This window comes from Polypterus senegalus, chromosome 12 (genome assembly GCF_016835505.1).
Source record: "Polypterus senegalus isolate Bchr_013 chromosome 12, ASM1683550v1, whole genome shotgun sequence".
Lineage (NCBI taxonomy): Eukaryota > Metazoa > Chordata > Cladistia > Polypteriformes > Polypteridae > Polypterus > Polypterus senegalus.
Window position 1 is genome coordinate 58,435,028 of NC_053165.1, and position 21,057 is coordinate 58,456,084.

Genomic DNA, 21,057 nt, shown 5'->3' on the forward strand with positions numbered 1-21,057 from the left:
TGGCCATTTAGAGTCCATAATCAGGCTAAAATACACGTAGTGGGGTCTAATCATCGCGCCAGTGGGCTCCCCCTTCCTCACAATGGTTTTCACATATTTCAGCTGTGTCGTCCGCTTGGTTCTGTGCTCATCTGAATTACGGTTATTGCAAACTCCAGAAGAGCTGAAGCAGTGTGCGCCCGAGCTTTTTAACCTGAATTTATAATAGGCTGTTTCACAACTCTGGCTCGGTCAATCGTTTTATGACCTTTTCAAGATGGCCCATTAGTTTCCAGGCCAATAATCTGATTGAAATAAAAATTATCCCCCTGATAGCCATTTGTGCGAATGGATGGACTGTGTCTCCACTCAGACAATGCTTCCCAAACAGACTCCCAATCCTCAAGTGAGTCGTGGCATTTTGAGATGCAAGTTACAGCAAATTAGATGGAAGGCAGTCTAATACCGGCAAGTGGACCACAGGGAGCGTTGTGGTCAGTATGCACGTGGGCTTTCATGTATCACGTGGGCTCTTTACGTGTGTGAAGGCTCCTTTTTATTATGCTTTACTTGCCTGATGTGCTGGCAGTAGATTTGGTTGCTCTAGAACTAATATACCAAGCTGATGGGTTGCCCCCTGTTTTTTTTTTTTACCTTAAAGTTGTTGTGCTTTATCCATGGCTCTGCTAGTGACCACAGGTGCATTTTCTTTGTTTCTTATATATATATATATATATATATATATATATATATATATATATATATATATATATATATATATATATATCCTCACATGCACTTAGCTTCATGTAACCTTGAGTCATCTACAGTTTGGGGTCTTTGAACATCAAACCCCCTCACCCAGGTGACCCATCCAAGGTTGACCAGGTCTCAGCTTTGTCCAAGTAGCATTCACATGCCATGACTTACCCATCCTGATCTACTGCCGTTTGGATATTTATTATGGCTCTTTTTCTGCTACCCCCATTTTGTAGGAGACTCTGTGTTAAAAATAGGCCACAAAGTGCCTGCATCCTACTATAACAGGCTTGCACTGTCCACTCCATCCGTTTGGCTCTCTTACACTCGCTGTGCTTCCCTAATCAATGTCGGCTCCAGTGTAGCCACCTCGTCTGATGCTTCTGTCACCATAAGAGTTACTATACTGTGTTGTGAGTAGCATGAAGACACTCGAGCGAGGCACTACGAAAATGGTGGAATCACGTTACCTGGCAGGCAAATCAGCAGTCCTCAAGTAGTCCCGGTGAAATGTCCATACTATAGCAAAAACACTTTTGCCATTCAGTTGCTCCTATTTTTGCATGATGGGATTTTCAAAGTAGATCATTCTGAACATGAAATACAGAAATCTCCTCCTAGCTGAGGATGACCTATAGCTTTCTGTTTTTTGTTTTTTGTATAATGTTGAACCCCACAGCGCACCATCTTTGCAGAACAAAGCAGATGCATATGTCTTCCATACAGATTGTTTATAGCTTTCCATGTGCACAGGCCGTATGTTCCTAACAATATATAGTGTAGAAAACCCTCATATCTATGGCAAGATGAACATTTAACACTGTAAATGTCAGATATCAGAAAATAACAAGAATATCATTTTAAGGTAACAGGTAAGGTGTCTGGAAGTTTATCTTATTAGCAGGTGTCATCCTGCTGCCGAAACAATAATGAGTTTATAAGGAATTGGTCCCAGGACGTTGGGATACACTTACTCAACGACAGGAAAGGCAAAGGACAAAGAAAAGGCCTGGCAGAATCAACAAGCCTTGTCTGTCTCTGCCAAGGCTCATTCTGTCAAGTTAGCCTTTCCTGATCCCTGGTTGGCAGGGCTGTCCAGTTTTTATGGGGAACACCCTCAATACAAGTATTTGTAAATTCTGTGTTATGTCTGAGCGATGTGAGCCTCTTCCTAGGCTGATACCTGCCCAGCACCAAGGGGCTGCTAGTATAGGTGCTTGGCATCTCTTTACAGCTGGTTCACAATAAGGATGTGCCCACCTCACACTGGGGCTCAAGCTTGTGGAGGGCTTGTACTTTGAAGGCCGTCTCATAGCCTGTCTTGCACACAGTGTTCACTCCCCCGATACCCGCCATCTCAAAGTGATGCATTGTGGCTTCTGAAATGCTGAGTTTTGTTCTGTAATATGTGGTATCGTGTCACCCACCTCCAAACTACAGCACACTAACACACACATATTAACAGCTGCTCGTCCTGATCTGAACACAATCAAGCTTACCATGTGTGGTGTGCTACTTTTGTACAGATTTGCTCTTTTTGTCCTCCCCCTCTTTTCTGTCACCCTTACTATTACTTGTCATGATGCTAATGGTGTTTCTTTATTATTGGCTTCTAATAATAACTGAAGTCAATTATGAATTAATCATAAAATGATACGCTCTCAGCTTTCATTACGAAGTGAAAGAAATTGGCGGTAAAAGCTGCTTTCCAGCGCTGTCAGGAATCTTTAACTCTCATTATAATTACCTTTACTGTTGTGCACGATGTGTCCCAAGACTTTAAAAAGTCTGAAGGATCTGGGGATTTGTTGGTGATCAAAGGAAAAGGATATCCAGGAGAGGTCTGGGTGATTTGAGGGCCTCCGTGGCCACCACATGCAAGAGGCAGTACACCGTCTGAGAGAGCAAGGCTTCCCGAGGGATCAGGAAAGGGCTTCTTGAGCAGAACCGGTCACGAAACTGTTTGAAATAAGAATAGGAGAGGCAACAGCAAGAGGAGATCTGAAGAAGACAAGCATATGTGAGGTGCAAGGGGACGGATGTGCAGCTGCTGGACTTTAGTAGAGAAGCAGTTTCAAAAATCAGAGAGAAGGAGAGCCAGTGGGAGCTGGTAGGACATCTGCCAAGGCAGTCTGAGCGTGCTGGATGATCACCTCTCATTTGTCAGATTCTTTATGTTCTTCTTCAGGACTCTTGTGAAGTCTGGAGGGAGGTGGGAGTGATGAGTGCAACATGGGGAAGCTGGTGAAGAAGCGTCTTTGGAGGATAATGGCATCTGAATGCATTTTAGAATATACAGAGGAGGCCAGATTTGAAAATTCAGTTGACAAAGTCTTGATGTAAAGAGAGCTCATCCTAATGTTTTGGTTTCTTGCATTTGCTCTCGGCAGCACATCATTTAGTGTTGCCATCAAAGAAAACATCATGTGTAAGAACAAAGAGTTACGAGGTATGTCGAGGACTGTGGACAAGGTGAAGATTTAATGGTCATTTCATGGAGCTGGGCCCAGCATAGTCAGCTTTTGCGTTGAGTGTGATTGTTCAGTTAGTTGGTATCTATGTGTTGTTGTTGTTTTTAATCTGGAGACTCTAGTTTTGTTTCCCATTCCTATTTATGTGAAAGTTGGGGTAACTGGAGTCAGAAGAAGAGCCTAATTTCCGTGGGTTTCCCTGTCATGGCCTGGATTGGTCTTTATCTTGCTGTCAAGACTGGCCTAAGCCCATTGGGAAAGCAGACGGACGGAAGAAGCCTTCCTCCCCTGTCAAGTGAGATATTTCCTACACATTCACTGTTAAAGCAAAAGATGCCACTTTGTGATGTCGATGGGACAACTCTGTGGGAACTCCAACATGTTTACAAGTACAAATCAGGCAGACACTTGCTAAAATTGGCCTGCAATTGGTGACATTTTTCTAATATAAGACAAGCCAGTATGAATTGTTTGCCATTATGTAGGTTATGAATTTTACAAAAGGGGAACTTTCTTCGACATTTTTCTGTACTTAGGTTGTTTCACGCTGTGAAAAGTAAAGAAAATTGTTATGGTGTCATGATATCCCAAAATGATTGGAAGAAGGAAAAAAAAAAACAGTTCTTTGGTAGCAGCCACATGTTTCTGTGTTTGGTGTCTATAGTCATACCATTTTTGCCTCTTGTTTTTAATATACCAGGTACCCCATCTCTCCATCCCTTCTTTAAATGCAACGCCTGTATGGCAGCAGAGTGTCAAGTTAAGGTAGGAAACCGAAGTAGTGAAGCAGGCAGCAACCTTGAATAACCGAGGCTGCATTTGTACAGACGTGCTATTGAGAGATGCTCTAGATGACATGCTGTCTATTCATGGAGGATGGAGTTTGTGACAGCTCTGCAGTTGTACTTGTAATCTGCCGAGTGAGACCTCCCAGCAGCACGATAACACCTATCTAGAAGTGGGCTAGCATGCTGCCCAGTGATGTGCACACCAAGTGTTGTCCTGGCCTGGGGTGGCCCAGGATGGCTGTGCTGCATGGTGCATCGTGTCAGGCAGAAACCTCCTAGGAGTCCCCTAATGAGATTCAGTGCATTTCTGGGACACCCCCTGAACACTGTCGACTTATCTTTGTTGGAGTCACCAAAATAGTGGGATGTTTTTTCATGGTATCCAGTGACACAACCTTTAGCTCTTTAGAACTTCAGTCGTCGTTATTGTGATGAGGTGCTGATGGATTTTTTTTTTAGGAAATTAACATTTAAAAACTAGTAGAACCAGAATGACGGTGCTGCTGACATGAATGAGGGTAATCCATGAGGGTCACCTTCATTATACCACCAAGCTAATCAACATACAGTACATGCTCTAGTTAGCCAAGTACTATATCTGTGGATTTGTCAAACATGGTCACTTCAGACCATAGGCTCTCAAAGCCACTCTCGGAGGCAGGACACCTATGGCTGTAGAAGGGCTTTCATCCCACTAAGTTTATGGCCTTTAATTGAAATTATAACTGAATTAGTTGGTTGTCTGAACAATCCACCTGCCACGTCAAAAATGTTTGACCCTGCCTGCTAATGTGTTCCCAAATGTAGTGCTTCCAATGTATCACCAAATTATAAAAATAATGGAAAAATCTTACTGTGTGTATCACGTTAACGATTGTAAGGTTTATAGTAGAGGACTCTCGTTGACAAATAGTGATGAGTGAACGCTGCAGAATCACACAGTGGATTATAATGGTGCAGTGGTCTTCTAAGGGGATTCTGATGATGATGATGGACTGAGTATTGTGGCCACAGATATGATCTGTGTGTGAGGCAGCACTGCTAACCACTGTGCCACAACCAACAAAAGATGCAGACGGAGTGAATATGACAAAGAAAATACAACAAATGGACACAAACTAGCAATAAGTTAGAAGTTACAGAACATTGTGCCCATAAAGCTCCAGCCTTGGGGTGCACTTCTTCACCCGCTTCTGTTTGGTTCCAGGGAGATATTTATAAAGCTTGCAACTACTCTCAGTAATGGACTGTGAGCTGTGTGTACCCAGGACCATAAGATCAAAACAGCTGACTAACAAACAGGGAGGCCAGAATGTACATTTACCAGCACTGCTTGTCAGTAATTGAAATGTAAAGTGCCAACATTATTCAGAAAGGTGCATAACGGGGCTGGTGACCCCAGGCCCTCACTTGGCTGTGCTTGATGCTGCTGTGATAGGCTTGGGCTCCCATAACCCTGACCTGAGTTAGTGAGTGGATGAATGTTTTATTCCAAATGTGTTCCACATGTTAGCCCCATGAATGGACCGGGCAATGCTGAGAAATGCAATGTGGAAATGTAGCTCTGCCTGAAATGCCAGCAGGATGGAAAGTGAAGGAAGGCCATGATTAGAAGTCCCAATAGTTGTGGGGCTTTGCTTTACAATCAGTTTAACTTGGAGCTTCAGTCCCCTTTGATTAGAAATCTCAGGAAGCAAAGAACTTTCTCAGTATTTATTCTGGGAGGGCCCAAAATCCTTTCTACCCAGGGTTTAAAATAATAGGGAAAAAAAGAGTACAATAAAAAGGAAAAGCAAAATAATAAATAATAATAATAGGTACAAGAATATGATGGAGGAAAAATATATACTGCATATGAAAGAATCATATTTCCTGAGGAAGTTACATGAGTGTAAAGCATCATGAATGCACAGACCAGCGTGACGTAATGAACACTGATTGAACTCCATGGCTGCCTGCAAACGCATTGGAAAAGGGAAGCTTCCGCCAGATCCTTTAAAATCTTGCCATGCTCATCTTCATGTGAATGGTGGAAACTTGAATGACACTCCTTACAAAGTGAATATAATATTACAGTGCACATCTCATCAAATGGAAATGAACTCTTCTCTATTGTGAATTGTTACAAATAAAATCATGAACAAGAAATATGGTAAAGTTAGGAATGGCTGAGTGTCAAGAAGCACACCCACGTAAAGAGCTGGCCAGACATTACAAGACAGGCATACTTACTCTGTTTGTGACCACCTGTACTGTAAATCGCACAGAGTCCAGCCTTCCCTGTCTTCAGCGATTCACTGTCCACACCTGCTCTCAAGCCTCCTGTATCTTGCTCTGCCATGTATTTTCTCGTTCTTGCTTGTGCAGTTGCGCCTTTTCTTGTCCTTCCTTCATCTGTGTTCACTTTTGTTGCTGGCTATCCCGTTAATGAGAACTGCCTGGGTGTTCTGTTGTGAGCATATGTTGTACCCACAGGTCTCCATTACAAGCAAATCCTAATTGATCAATAATCTGCTTTTAAATTCTTATTCACATAACAATTTAAGAAGTGACAGAATTAGCAAATGTTATTAGGTTGAAGTGACCGTACAGCCTAATTATATGCCAGCCTTGCCTGGAACTGTAGTAAAGACACTCTTAGGCAGTCTTGCACATATTTAAAAGTAGAATGTTGTTGTGTTTCACTTTTAAAAATCACTCCAGGCAGAGCAGTTCAGATGCTTGTTAATGATCAGAGAGAAGCTGAATATTAGATCTTTATCAAAAAAGGTTCAGTAATAATGTGCGGAGCAGGCTGCCTCCTACTCCTGGGTCTTCAACCCAACATGTCTTGCAAAGTGTTTGTGTGATACAAACAGGCAAGATGTATTGAGAACGATTCCTTCACGATCAGCCCAAGTGCTCTGCCTCTGCACAAGTGCACGGATACACATTGACTGGAGACAGTCATATGTCTTGTCACTCGCGCGGATACCACCTGGCTAAGTAGCCTTATTGGGACGTACGACATCATTTAAAGCAGGCGTCCATATGAGTGGTGTCTGTAGACCTCCTGCCCGAGCAGCACGAGAGTGCAGAGAGTGGGTGATGACAGGCTGTTGGTCCTCCCCTCCGCCGCACGCTGGTCACACTCCACAGCAGCAGTCTGTCAGGAGGCCTAGCAGATAAGCTGCACATAAACACTCGGCTCTTTTACAAGGACAGCACATGAGTTTGTGCAGGCTTTGGTCAGAAGACAAAAGGTAATAGTCGACATTAAACATTTCCGTGTGTAAAGAGGGACAGCAACTACAGTATGCTGAAACAGAGTCACTGCTAAACTGGAGGATGTGCCCCTCATTATGCTCACTTATTGTGGTTACAGATTGCGCACAGTAAATGCGCATTATAGTTCACATTCTAAAAAACTGAACTCATGTTAATCTGGGCTTTGAGAATTCTCAGTTTCATAAGGACAGCTCCATTGCCCTTGACGGAAGTGAAAATGATAAGAAAGCATAACAAATGTAAAGCAAACCTTTGACTGTTTTATGGCAGGAAGAAATGTTCTCTGTGTTGCTGCGTCCTGATAAGCCTGATAAACTCGAGCTTGAACAGACTGGAACAGATGGTCTTCAGTTTCTGCCTGTTGCAGCCAGTACTGCTGATTTGAACATTTCTGTTAACTTACATAAAGCATCTCTAGTAGAATGGCCTGTCTTTACATTATAATGCTCTTTTATATATCTTTTAAAACTGTGACCTGAAAAGAATCCTCAGAAATGAATTCTGGTTTACTCATTTATTTGTTTTTCACACATAAAAAGGTACACAAAGCTTTTTCAGTGCCCTTTCACTCAGAGATGGTCATCTCCACTAAAGACAGCTTATAAATGTTGTGGAAATAATTCAAAAAGAAAAAGAAAATCCACAAAAATAAAGTTTTTTGGCACCGTGCCCGTATATTGTCCTATGGACAAAGTACTAGAAAAAACAAGTAACAGTTGACAATCCGGTTGTTACAAAATGGCGTTTATATATGAAATGGATGATGGGAACAGGAACTGGTTGGCTGGAAATGACGATGTAATCAGGAATCGGGAACAGCGTCATTATGGAGGAAGCGGAAGTGATGTCCATGGGGTTAACAAGGAAGTGATGCCAAACACAGTCACCGAAGTGACGTTGTGGCGGCCATTTTGAAACCTGGAAATGGCCGCGATTATCTTCTGTTTCCCTGTTGGGAGAAGAGGTTCAGGTAAGTACCACGTAATAATCCTTCATCTCGCGATGTTTCGCTCACCTTTGAACTTTTTGACTGCCTCCCAATGGTATGTGTGTGACAACATGCATCTTACCTTGGAAGACAGAGGTGTAAACAGAGTGAACCTGACATTTGCATTTGCTACTCATCTCATGTTTTACAGAAGTGTGAGTGGTGGTTAGTCTTTGAGCCTTTTAAATATGGAATAGTGACCTCGTCTAGTCCTCATCTTTGAGTAGCTGATGTTGGTGTAACTATAATTTATTCTATTATCATCTTGTACTTGTGACTGTGGTACTGCAGTTTGTAACGCATGTCGTGTGAGGGCCTTTTTACACTTATATATAAATGGTTCTTCGCTCTGGGCCGGGTCATGTATTTAAAATAACTTGGCTCTGATGGCGTTGCCCCTGGTTTAGCTGGCAAAAGTGTTTCACATTATGTTCCCCTCCATTTCTTAACCCACCTATTCAGTTCAGGGTCACAGGAAGCCACCACGTATCCCAGTGGGAACAAACCCTTGATGTAGCATGGGACCATCACAAAGCACCCCTTTTGTTGAACCATTTGGACATTTTCATGATTGCACAGGAGATCCACATGACCCAGCTCCAGAGATTGCACGTTCTCCTCACATATGCATGGGTGAGCGTGTGAGTGTGGGAGGTAAATGCTGGTCCTCACTTCTGCACGGCGGTGTTGGCACAGGCTCTGTTTTGAAAGTGCATGGACCGCTGTAAAGCCCAACTATCTTCAGCTGCTCCATTCACAGTCTCTAGGCTTCAGTGTTTTGTGTTTTATTATTATTAGCAGTAAATATTCATGTCTTCATTGTACTGTATGTCGTACTGTAGTTCATGCCAAGGATTTGGTGTTTACAACAATAATTACTTGATTATCTGAGTATACACAAGTTTTCAATTCAAATGTTTTGCTTTTATTTTGGAATTTAAGTATGAATCCCTCGGGATTTTGAATTGTTTTCCTGATTAGCAGTTATTCATAATAAATGATTGTTGCTTACATTTTCCCTCTTCTTTACAGATGATGAGATTTCTATTGTATGTGTAAAAGCAAAGCAAACATTGCCATCTGTTTTTGACAAATAACGCGGCTTTATTCCTTCATCTACCCCGCAGGCAACTCTCTGACTGACTGACAGCCACCCCTTTGTTGTGTTTGTTTATTCAGGGAGTCTCTCCGATTCCAGTCGACATTCCACTTCACCCAGTGAAATCTCTCGACCTCAACCACAGACAGTTTGGTTCCAGCCAGCCTCTAACCAGTGCTTACACTTTAGCAAATGCACGTAACATTTTCTACACCAGCCTTGTAGAATTGGAAGTAGACGTGTTTCACAAGTGCTTTGTTAGGAACACCACTTTAGCAGGCGGCATTATTACCACCAGCTATATCTCCACCCTGTCCAGGGAATTTTCCTGCCTTGTGTCCACTGCATGCTGGGAGAGGCTTCACTGCTCCATAACCCTGCTCTGAATAAGAAATAAGTAAGTATAGAGAGTCGGTATACAGTATACCATATGGGGGATGTCGGAGGTCTTTAATTATCCTGTTCTTTTTGGTAAGGCAGCAAACCATATACACGCCCCGAGTAGAAGGCAGGAGGGGGCCTTTAGTATTCTGTGCCGTCTCCACCACCCGCTCGAGGTAAAGTTCAGACGAGAAGTCCTCAGAGCAGTGGTGCCAGTACAAATGGCGACTGCACTGACACACTTGACCAAAAGCAGCTCGTTTAGCCTAATGCTGCTGGGAGCTGTCGATGTTGGCATTGGCATTGGCACACCACCCTGTGAAATGTTAACGTTATCATAAAATAATCAAAATAAATGATGGAATGTACATACATATTAATGAGAACCGTAATGAGTAAACGGAAGCAGGCATTACACTTTACAAATGAATTTCTTAATTAGCTCTGAAAGATATACAGATGTCTGGACTTGCATAAATTGGGACCTGGCACTTAAATGAAGAGCTGTCATGTAAGTTTAGCATTGACCAACAACAACAAATGGCATTTTCTTTTAGCACCTGTCATTTACACTCAAGGTGAACCACTAGTATGCAGATGGCTGATGAGAAGTACATGCTGTCCAGTTAGTCTCAGCTGGTTTCATTACTTTTCTAAACTAATTACTGCAGTATAAAATTACAGGATGCTGGAGCCAACCCTGCAACATCAAGGCAGGAAGAGCACTGGACATCTCACTCACATCAGGGGTCATCAGTCAGTCAATGAAAGTGCACCTCTTTGAGATGTGGGAAGGAAGGGGCTGCTCGGTGAAAAGCCACACCAGCTGTACCTCTGAAGCATGGCGCTAAGCTCTGCATGGCTGTGCTGCGCGTGTCGTTGTCTGGAGTTCAGACAAGCTTCTTAAACGGGTACACAAGTTCAAATGCAGTGGCACTGGCATGGCCTCGTGAAGTATTTCTATGACAATTTGGCCCACTTACCAGCTTGATGGCTGCACATTTCCTTATAGTTTTTTCTTTCTTCACTCTTTTTATTTATTTTTTTTTCTTTATTATGCTGACTTTGTTTGTTATCAACAATAACACAGTGATGTCTGATTCGCCCCTCCTCTTCCCTTTGGGATTTTGCCTACCACTGTCCATGGCACAAGCTTATTTGACATAAATGATGTATTCTGTATTTGTTGGACCAGTTATTAAGTTACCTTATGCAGCCTTACCTTTCCAGGTTGTGAGCATGTGGAACAATAGTAAATATAAATTTAAATCATTAGTGCCGTATGTCGCCAGACACTTAATTGCACAGATGTTGACAAACACTGCCAAGCAGTAATGAGAGATGTCACCGTGCACTTGTAGTCCGACTCCTCGTTAACGGCGTGCTCTGTACGTGTTAGCATTGAGAGAGACAATCCTAGTGAAATGACCGCACTGTGTACACTTCAACAGAGTAGAGCGTTTCCTCCTCTGGAGCTCATATAACACTGTGATAATTGCAAATGAGATGTTTAACAGCAATAATGTCACATTTAAAGTAAATGTAATCACTTCAAACACCACGTCTTCAGACTTGTAGAAAAGCCAACACTGAGGTTGGAGGTGCAGCAGCACAGCCACAGAGGGCCGCACTCAAATCCCAGCCTGGGCGCTGCTGGTATGGAGTTGGCATGTCTGCCCAGGGTCCTCGTCCTAGTGAAGGGCAGGCAAGGTGTCAGGTGACTGACTAACTGTGTGAAGGACCGCCATCCCACTAAAGTTAGTTCCTACCTTCGAACTAAAACCAAAGTTTAATACTTGAATGGACAATGGAATTGTAAGACGTCCTTGTTGAATTCTTCTTTTTCAGAGTTGTGTTTGCCGATCTGAAGTATTTAAAGAAATGTCCCCCTTTTTAAGACCCCTTATAAGTGTCAAACATGGAGTAAGCAACCAAAATCTATTCTGACACTAACAGACAGGATTTCGTCTTAATAAATCATTTGACTTTACATGACTGTGAAATATCAATTTAAAATAATCCATGAAAATGAATGTTGTAGTATTAGACATGAAAACATCTGTAAAATAGCTGTGATAATGCTGAGCAGTGTATAAAAATGAATTTGTTCTGCCTCCTTATCAGGCTGAATTGATAGCAGTTGAGGAAATCAATGGAAAAACAGGGACAGCTTAGTTTGAAAGGAGCCCTTCAGGATCTTAAAGGAAGACACGTCTTTGAGAGGCCTGGCGACCACTCCTTACTAGAGGAGACGTGATCTGTTAGGGTGTCCCAGCGGTAGCAGTCATCTGGGGGCCACTCCACTCCTAACCTTGAGAGCGTAGCCACTTCACTGGGAGGTGTCTCGCAGACCCCACCTCAGAGCGCCACGCAACACTGGTGAATACGCTGCAACTGGCGGCGGCCTTGCTTATCAGTGGGTCTCTCATGTCTTCGTACTCGCTGTCATTTTATGTGACTTAATTTTTTTGGACTGTGCACAAAGACCAAAGTGTTCATTTTAAATGTTAATCAGTACATCCATCATGTTGACAGGACTGTGACATTCAAACAGGTTTTACTATCCTTGAATCACTGCTTCCTAGCTGCAAGTGTATGAAGACCTTTCAGTGCCCCCCACAGTAGGCCCTTCAGCTACATCTTGTAAACCTGAATAATGTGTTTGTTCGCTGAGAGGAAGGGTACTTTGGTTAGAAAGAAGAAGTGTCCTTCACCACATCTTCATTTACTCGTATTGAAATAAAAGACGTGAAAGTTCTGAGGGAAAGCAAAGGGCAAAGAGTGGTACTTTACTGTTCAGATTTAATGGGACCATTTGTGTCCGCTTCATGACTTTACAGTTTTATAATAATAATATATTTAATTTATATTGCTCGCTCTTGTGCTCAAAGTGCTTCATAAACAGTTCAACATGCACAAAAGAAATAATAGCACAGCAAAAGGTCCAGTTAGTACCACTGGGAACAAGCTAATGTCACACATTAAAGATCAGGTAGTGTTTTCATACACGAGACACCAAGCTCCAAATTAGAATAAGCAATCGTACACAAACACAAAATCCTAGAAGAGGACTGATAGCAACCTCATTTGTGTAGGGTTACATTTAGACATATCAACATGTTTTTGAAATTGTCCACAAGAATACCTGTCAGGAAGGAGGACTCGGTCAGAGCAGATCATTTAAGGTGACCCCTGTTTTGCGGAGGACAAGGATAAAGAACGGCTTACAGCCAAACCCTTGAGGGACATTTGACATTCCACTGGTTTTCTCATGATGTTTAGGTCGTATCTAACAATTGCAGCCAGACCACCAGTCTGACCTGAGCGGTGAAGTGCTTTGCACTAAAAACAGCCCACACAACAAAAACATTTATTTCTATAGCACATTTTCATACAAATAATGTAGCTTAAAGTGCTTTACATGATGAAGAAAAGAGAAATAAAAGACAAAGTAAAAATTAGAAATAAGACAACATTATTTAACATAGAATAAGAGTAAGGTCCGATGGCCAGGGAGGACAGAAAAAACAAAAAAAAAAAAACTACAGACAGCCGGAGAGGAAAAAATAAAATCTGTAGGGGTTCCAGACCATGAGACTGCCCAGTCCCCTCTGGGCATTCTACCTAACATAAATGAAACAGTCCTCTTTGTATTTAGAGTTCTCATGGAAGGACTTGCTGATGATGGTCATGTAGACTTCTGCTTTTAATCCATCAATGTAGGAACATTATTGTGCTTTGATTAGGTGGTGGTGGCGCAGGTCGCCATCACAGAAAACCGGGAAAAGAAACAGCAGAGAGAGTAGGGGTTAGTACAGATTTTAGAGCCACCGTGAATAGTTATTATGAAGAATTGAACATATAGAGTATCAGGATTAAGTTAAATTAAGTTAGATTGAAGTTATGAGAAGGCCATGTTAAAGTAATGTGTTTTCAGCAGTGTTTTAAAGTGCTCTACTGTATTAGCCTGGCGAATTCCTATTGGCAGGCTATTCCAGATTTTAGGTGCATAACAACAGAAGGTCGCCTCACCACTTCTTTTAAGTTTTGTTCTTGGAATTCTAAGAAGACACTCATTTGAGGATCTGAGGTTACGATTTGGAATATAACGTGTCAGACATTCTGATATATAAGATGGAGCGAGATTATTTAAGGCTTTATAAACCATAAGCAGTATTTTAAAGTCAATCCTGAATGACACAGGTAACCAGTGTAGTGACATCAAAACTGGAGAAATGTGTTCGGATTTTCTTTTCCCAGTTAGGATTCTAGCAGCTGCATTCTGCACTCGTTGCAAACAATTGATGTCTTTTTTGGGTAGTCCTGAGAGGAGTGCGTTACAGTAATCTAGTCGATTGAAAACAAAAGCGTGAATTAATTTCTCAGCATCTTTCAATGATATAAGAGGTCTAACTTTTGCTATGTTTCTTAAGTGAAAAAATGCTGCCCTAGTCGTCTGATGAATATGCAATTTAAAATGCAAGTTACAATCAACAATTACCCCTAAGTTCTTTACCTCCGCCTCGACTTTTAATCCTAATGCATCAAGTTTATTTCTAATAATCTCATTGTCTCCATTATTGCCAATCACTAAAATTTCTGTTTTCTCTTAATTTAGCTTTAGAAAATTACTATTCATCCACTTAACAAGTAAGACATTGTGTGAGTGAAATAACAGCATCTGGGTCATCTGGTGGAATTGATAGCTGTGGTAGCTCACGTTGTGCCTCGAGATAATCTGACCTAACAGAAGCATGTAGATTGAGAAGAGCAGCGGACCCAGGATAGAGCCTTGTGGAACACCATATTGAATATCAGGGGTCTTTGAGTTGGAATTACCACAACTAACAAAGAATTTTCTACTGCCAGGTAGGATTCAAACCAATTTAAGACACTGCCAGGGAGGTCCACCCATTGACTGAGGTGATTTCTAAGAATGTTGTGATCAATGGTGTCAAATGCAGCACTCAGATCTAAGAGGATGAGAACAGATAAATGGCCTCTGTCTGCATTTACCCGCAAGTCATTTACTACAGAGCTGTACTGTCTAGAGACACACATTCTGCAGGCATTAGCAGTATGTCAGTTAAACAAACAATACAAAGACTGCCGTCCAGTGTAGATTCATGCAGGGGTAGTGAGTGCTTCGTCCTGTGATGGACCTTCTCTTAAACAAAGCAGTGGTAGAGCTGCAGAGGCCACTGTGCACAGATCCATACCCAGGCTTTATTTCAACGCATTGGTCTACACTCCTCATTTCTTCTGACTTTTCAACAGTCAGAGTGTGCTGTACAAAAGGTACACATTACATAATACAAAAGCTCTGCAGCGCCCTTGCTCTGGAGCTGACAGCCACTCAAATCCCAAACAAGCATCTACTGTATGTTGTGTATCTATTCCACAATGTCCATTGGGTGTCCTTGCAGAGACAAAGATGATTTGGTTCACTAAGCAGTGTGGCCTGTTGGTCTAAGGGCTTTTACTTGAAATCACAAACCCTTGAGTGTGTCATAAATGTAAAGTGCTAAGGTAATCCTCCTTTGAGGTCGACAGTTTGAATCTAAGAAAGACCACCATCAACCTGGTGTAGCAGCCATAGAAGGGCTCAAGCCTTAGCCACAGATACTGAGGGAGAGAAGAGGATGACTTAAGGAGCGAGTCTGTTGCTTCTAGTGCTGTAGTCATGTCATCATCTTGCTTTGAAGGAGACCAACGAGTGCTCTCTCTGGGCTAAAAGTGCACTCCTTTATTGGTGCAGCTGAGGTGATCAGCATGGAGTCGCAGATTCAAGTTAATGCTGGGATCACACTGTGGTGGGCTAAGTGCAGACGTTATAAATTATTGAAGCAGGTGACATTTAAATTTGTAAAGCACCGTAGTTACAAAAACAGTTTGTCTGCAGGCTTAATGAGTGACACGCATCTTCTGACAGTTGCATTCTGTTTAGACTCCATGGCCTGTCCCCAAGTGTTAGTCGTGTCCTTAGCGGATCTGCCTCGTCTTCACAGCTGCATCTTTCATGACAATGTTGTCAGTTTCCACCAGTTTGTAAATCCAAATGTCTACTTACCTTGTGTTTGTAATCTGAGTATCTTGCTTGGTCTTGTGATTCCATCCAGATGCTCCTTCCACATTTGTAAACTGAAGACCAAGGGTCTCGTAAACACATTTTTACTTTTGTTAAAGCAACATCAGCAGAATTACACAGTGACAGAAGTGAGGAAGACCCTTACATAGTGATAGTCAGGTGATTTCTTCTGTATACCTGCTAAATAGTAATTTTAGTGAACAAATGATTATTTTAAGTTTGATAAGATTCTGATTTTGTCAAACAATTGCCAGCTCGGCCTCACTTAGACATTTGCCTTATTAGTACTGTAAAGACTCTTCCTCTTTTTGTAGTCTTCAGTTTTGCCAGTCACCCCTGCTAATCTACTGATTTAATGGTGCTTGCTTCATTTTTGAAAATGGCACTGTGGTCTAACAGACTATGTTTTGATGGCACTTTGTGCCAAAGAAATCACAAATTGATTAGCCACTTTAGTCTAGGAAGTCATTTAAAGTCTGGATGACTGCGTTTGTGGAAGCAGTGGTGCACAAACTGTTATTTAAAGTCAATTTGGTTTATGTATTAATGACGCGGTGGGTTTGAATTCTGCCTGTTTGAGAGACAAGCTATTTTTTTCATTGCAGGTAATAAGGAGCCTTGCAGGCCGTGTCGATACCAGTGCCAGTGTTACAGTTCTGTCCGTTCATGTCACCTGATTCATCCTGCACGGCTTTGAGTTTTTATACCTTGGCCTGCACTGCTGCCCCTCCACAAAGCTCTGATCTCCTAGATCACACACTTTTTCTTTACTTAATCAGTGACATTTGTTTTCCTGCTGAACCCTGCTTTGACCCAAATCTGTCCTTTTTCTTACTGCTCTGGGTGAAGAACAGGACAGAGTGGCACAGAAGGTAACTTTGGCTCAGCACAGTGGCCCAGCAGTTAGCTCCCTGACTGCACCCTGGTCCCCTCTGCCTTTGCCACACATCTGCACAGTTGGCAGGCCTAGCGTTAGGTTAGTGAACAGATCTGAGTCACAATTAGACAGATTAGACTTCCAATCTATTGTGCCCTGGGTGATCTTCTATTATTATTATTCTTGTCATTTTAAATTTAAAGATATAAATTACAACTATTCTGTTTTTTTTTGCTTTGTAAATCTAAAAATCAAAGCTGAAAATGAGAACCTTTTCATAATATTGTTATACATTTCAGATTTAAGTAGAAACAAAAAAAACAAAAACAACAATGCTTGGCCAACACTCTGCCTTTTTGATAGAGTAGAATGCAAACAGCACTTGATGAACAACAGGGAATTTCAGTGTCCTTTTCCAGATTTCACTTTTACACGAGCAAGGCTATTGTTCAAAGGTGCAATCTAAAATGAAGCCGGCACTCAGTAGAATATCTCCGAGTCACAGTACGGAAAGGCTAAAAGCTTATTTGATACACTCGGTGTTGCCCACAGGGATGAATGAAGCTGGAGGTTATAGTCAATTTCAAAACAGATCTGACAGCAATGTTTTTGCCAAACCATGCTTACCATAATTTATACCTCTTAGTCTGTGGAGAATGTTAATACAGTATGTATCCCATAAAATAGCATTCTTTCAAACTATTTTTGTAAGCAAACAGGGAATCTCATAAAAAGTGCATCACAGAGAGCTGAAACAATGAAGGACTCGATATGGAATCCTGTAGGTGTGAACAGAGCTTTACTGACATGTAGAGAGGTTGGACATTGTTTCTTTTATGTTGCCAAGAATGTGACGAGAAGCCAAAAACGCACAAATCAAATCCTGATTGGCACCTACACCCCTGAGACTAACGGTTGTGTAACAGAACGCTCTTTTTATGCTGTCTCCCAACCAACAGTATAGATTTCCTTTTCCCTGTCCCAATTAACACAAAGCTTCCCTTTTTCCTATTTCTCAAAGCCCCAAAACTAATCTGCCCCCATATGAGGTTGAAAAGGCCCCGCTGTACATGCTCTTTAAATTCTGACCAGCAGGTCTACCCACTGTGCCACCAACAGAAAACAGTGATAGCTGTGGCAAGTATGGCCTGACTCTGGCTGGCCTTTTAATGTGATGCCTTACATTGACTGGCATGAATGCACACACACAGGGCACTGATGCCCACAGCAGAACAATTCCAAATCTGCGACTTCTTCAAGATGCAGTATGGCCAACATCAAAACATGGCACCCAGCACAAACTGTACCAATACAAATAAGGGGAGAGTTGCTCAGGTGCTCTTGGGTCTTTGTGACTGTTATTATTCACAGTGCTGCTTCTGATAGAGCCGTTTTTTGCCTTTAAGTAAAGACGTCTGTGTGCAGGCCCAGCACTTTGCTCGCCCAATAGGAGCGTCCGCATTCCCTATGAAGTCCTTTGAAGCAGCACACCGTGCTTGTGGAGAATATTTTACCTTACTTCAAATCATTCCTAACCTGACACATTTATAGCCGCAGGCTCTTTGTTGGTACTTGCTTCTGCAGAGATACTCAGTTGTCTGTAAAATATCAAAAGAACGAAGTGTAATGAATGAAGAAAATCTAGAACTTTACATTTCTGTAATGCCTTTTCATATTCGGTGATGTGTGAAACAGCTTTACAGCTATTACGCGGGTGCTGACATGCGCTTTTGGAAACTACTGGGCTGCAGAAAGGCTGAAATGGAACCAGGATGGTCATCAGTGACTAGCAGTGTGCGGTTTAGATTGCAGTGGCATGTGGCAGTGAGCAGAGACTCTTGGAACATACAGGTGCAGGGCTTCAGTAGTTTATCTGCACTTTAACAACAGCTGCCCATCCCTGAAGCGCAACACAGTGTGCATCGGCAGCCACTTACATGGGGTCATATGTGTCGCTCTTAACCTAACCTAACATAACCTCGTTTTCTTCCTTAAGCCATTCTGAAGTGTGATGACCTCATGTATTTCTCATCACATTGTTCCTTCGCTCTTTAGCTCCCTTTTAGCAAGCTATTTTAGAGGATCGTTTCTAAAGTCTTTCATGTTTCTGGTCTCGTCAGTGCTTCATTTGCCACCGTCCTTGGACCAAGATAGCCCTCATTTCTCTCTTTAGTACTTTTCACTAATTGACATTACAACTCCCCTGCTCTGCCGACACTGTAAATGTGCAGTGTGTGTATCTTCTGTAATAACATCAGCTCAGTAACTCTGAAAAGACTCGTCTGTAAACCCTCTGTGTACATTTCACTGGTGTGGATTTGATGTGGCCGCCAAAGCCATTGCAGCAGGAACAGCAGGGTGTGGTGGTGCATAGCAGCACTGTAGAATAGGAGTTTGTATCTGTAAAAGCCCCTTTACCTTCTGTGCACCTTACACTACCCACATACACCATTCCATCTTTTAGGGGGCTTTTGAAGACTCGGCACAGTCAGTGGTAGGTATTGACTGCTTCTCTTAGATCACAGGTGTCGAACTCCAGGCCTGGAGGGCCGCAGTGGCTGCAGGTTTTCATTCTAACCCTTTTCCTAATCAGTGCCCAGCTTTTACTGCTAGTTAACTTCTTTTCTCTTCGTGTTAATCTCCCTGTTTTTAAGGAATAAGTCCTCTGAATTGATTTTTTTCTTCATTAAGTGGCTGCCAAACAGAAATGAGATGTGAAATGAGCCAATGGATGACCAGCTAAACTGGAGTTTCAAAATCCTGTCACTTTCACTCCAACCAGTTCCTTAATGAGAATCCAATTCTTGCTATTAATTGAACCAATTACTTAATTCCATGGCTCGTTGCTGCTCTCATTCTGCCACAGCAGACATTTCCAAAACTGTTGATTTTCTTTTTTTTTACTAAGAACACCGTTGTTCTTAGAAAGATGTTTTGGTGACCTGAGATAATCAACCTTACTAAGGCCCTCACCTTTCTTTATGTTCAGATAACCTGGTTAGCTGGTGATGTGGCAGCTTGTTTTGTGTCTCATTATTGTTTGGCTCCTCATTAAGGAAAAAGAAAGAACTAAGGGGTCTGAGTCAAGTTAATTAAAACAAAGGCAAAAGAAGTTAATTAATAGCAAAAACTGGTCACTAATGAAGAAGGTGGTTAGAATGAAAACCTGCAGCCACTGCGGCCCTCCAGGCCTGGAGTTCGACACCCCTGTCTTAGTCCACTGCAGCAGTGCTGCTCTGGTTAGAATGCCTGGGCAGGAAGACATGGTGGGAGCTCCACAGCTAACACCAAGCAAGTCCTTCAGTATCTTAACTGCTGCTTGACTTTTTGTGTTTGTAGATTTGAAAAATCTCATTTCTTGATTTTAATAAACTATTATTTCTTATTTGTACTATACAAGTGATATTTGCAGAGCAGTCCGTCAGGGTTTGCTTGTGCTTTTTGAGTATTTGCTTGAAGGGTATGAGGCCGTGCACCACAGACACACTCCAGTGTGTGTAGACATGGCGCTTGTCCCCTGCTTGCCCACCTAACATATCTGCATATTGCATATTTGAACTGCAGCAATAATTCAGGTCTTCTGCCCCCAGTCCCATGATGTGCCAACAGATTCAATGGCAAACCTGAACTGCTTATGTATGCTGATGTCTGAATTTGAATGGGAAGATGAAATGAGAAACCGAGAACAGAATTGTTTGCAGGGTGCAGGTGCAGCAGCCATCCAGGCGCAGGAGCCCTTAAATTGAATATAAACCATTTAAGAGTAAACTTCAGAGAAAAGGAACAAGGAAATGCCTGTCACTCAGATCAATGCATAATGTTTAAAGTAGCAGCTCAAGATCAGAATAGTAGTGGGGGATTATTGTTTACTTTCTTATGGTCTGCAGCTAAAATCATCAAAGTGCCCAGTGCTCAGTCAGGAGTTCCCAGCATGTCTAACGCTCTGATTGTAACCTCGTGACCTGAAACGTGTTTATTGTTGACTTGCACACAGAGCCAAAGCTGTACTGTAGCTAGTGCTTGTGATGGAGAATTAACTACTAAATAAATCTTAGTGCCTTGCAGATTATGTGACAAGCAGGGGCTGATTTACAGATTTGTACTCTCAAACTAATTGATCCCCACGGACAGGAGAGCAATTTAGAGTAAGCAAGCAAGCAAACAAACAAGTGAGGGGACTGCTTAACGTCTGAACTGAATAAACCACTCCAGCCATTTGGCACTTTGTTGCAGCATTTTGCTTGATTAGTGCGGTATGCTTTATTTGAAAAAGCGCATCCGTGAAGTGGTGGAGGCTTCACTACTGTTGTTTGTGCAAAGATGTTTTGGACCATGCATCTTTCAAGCTGTTGACCTTTAC

General features: G+C 42.2%; 1 protein-coding gene across 2 annotated transcripts in view; it reads left to right on the plus strand.

Moving 5' to 3' along the window:
• si:dkey-215k6.1 (transmembrane protein 132C) overlaps positions 1-21,057 on the plus strand; it is a 447,906-nt gene that overhangs the window by 319,309 nt on the left and 107,540 nt on the right. The window lies entirely within an intron of this gene.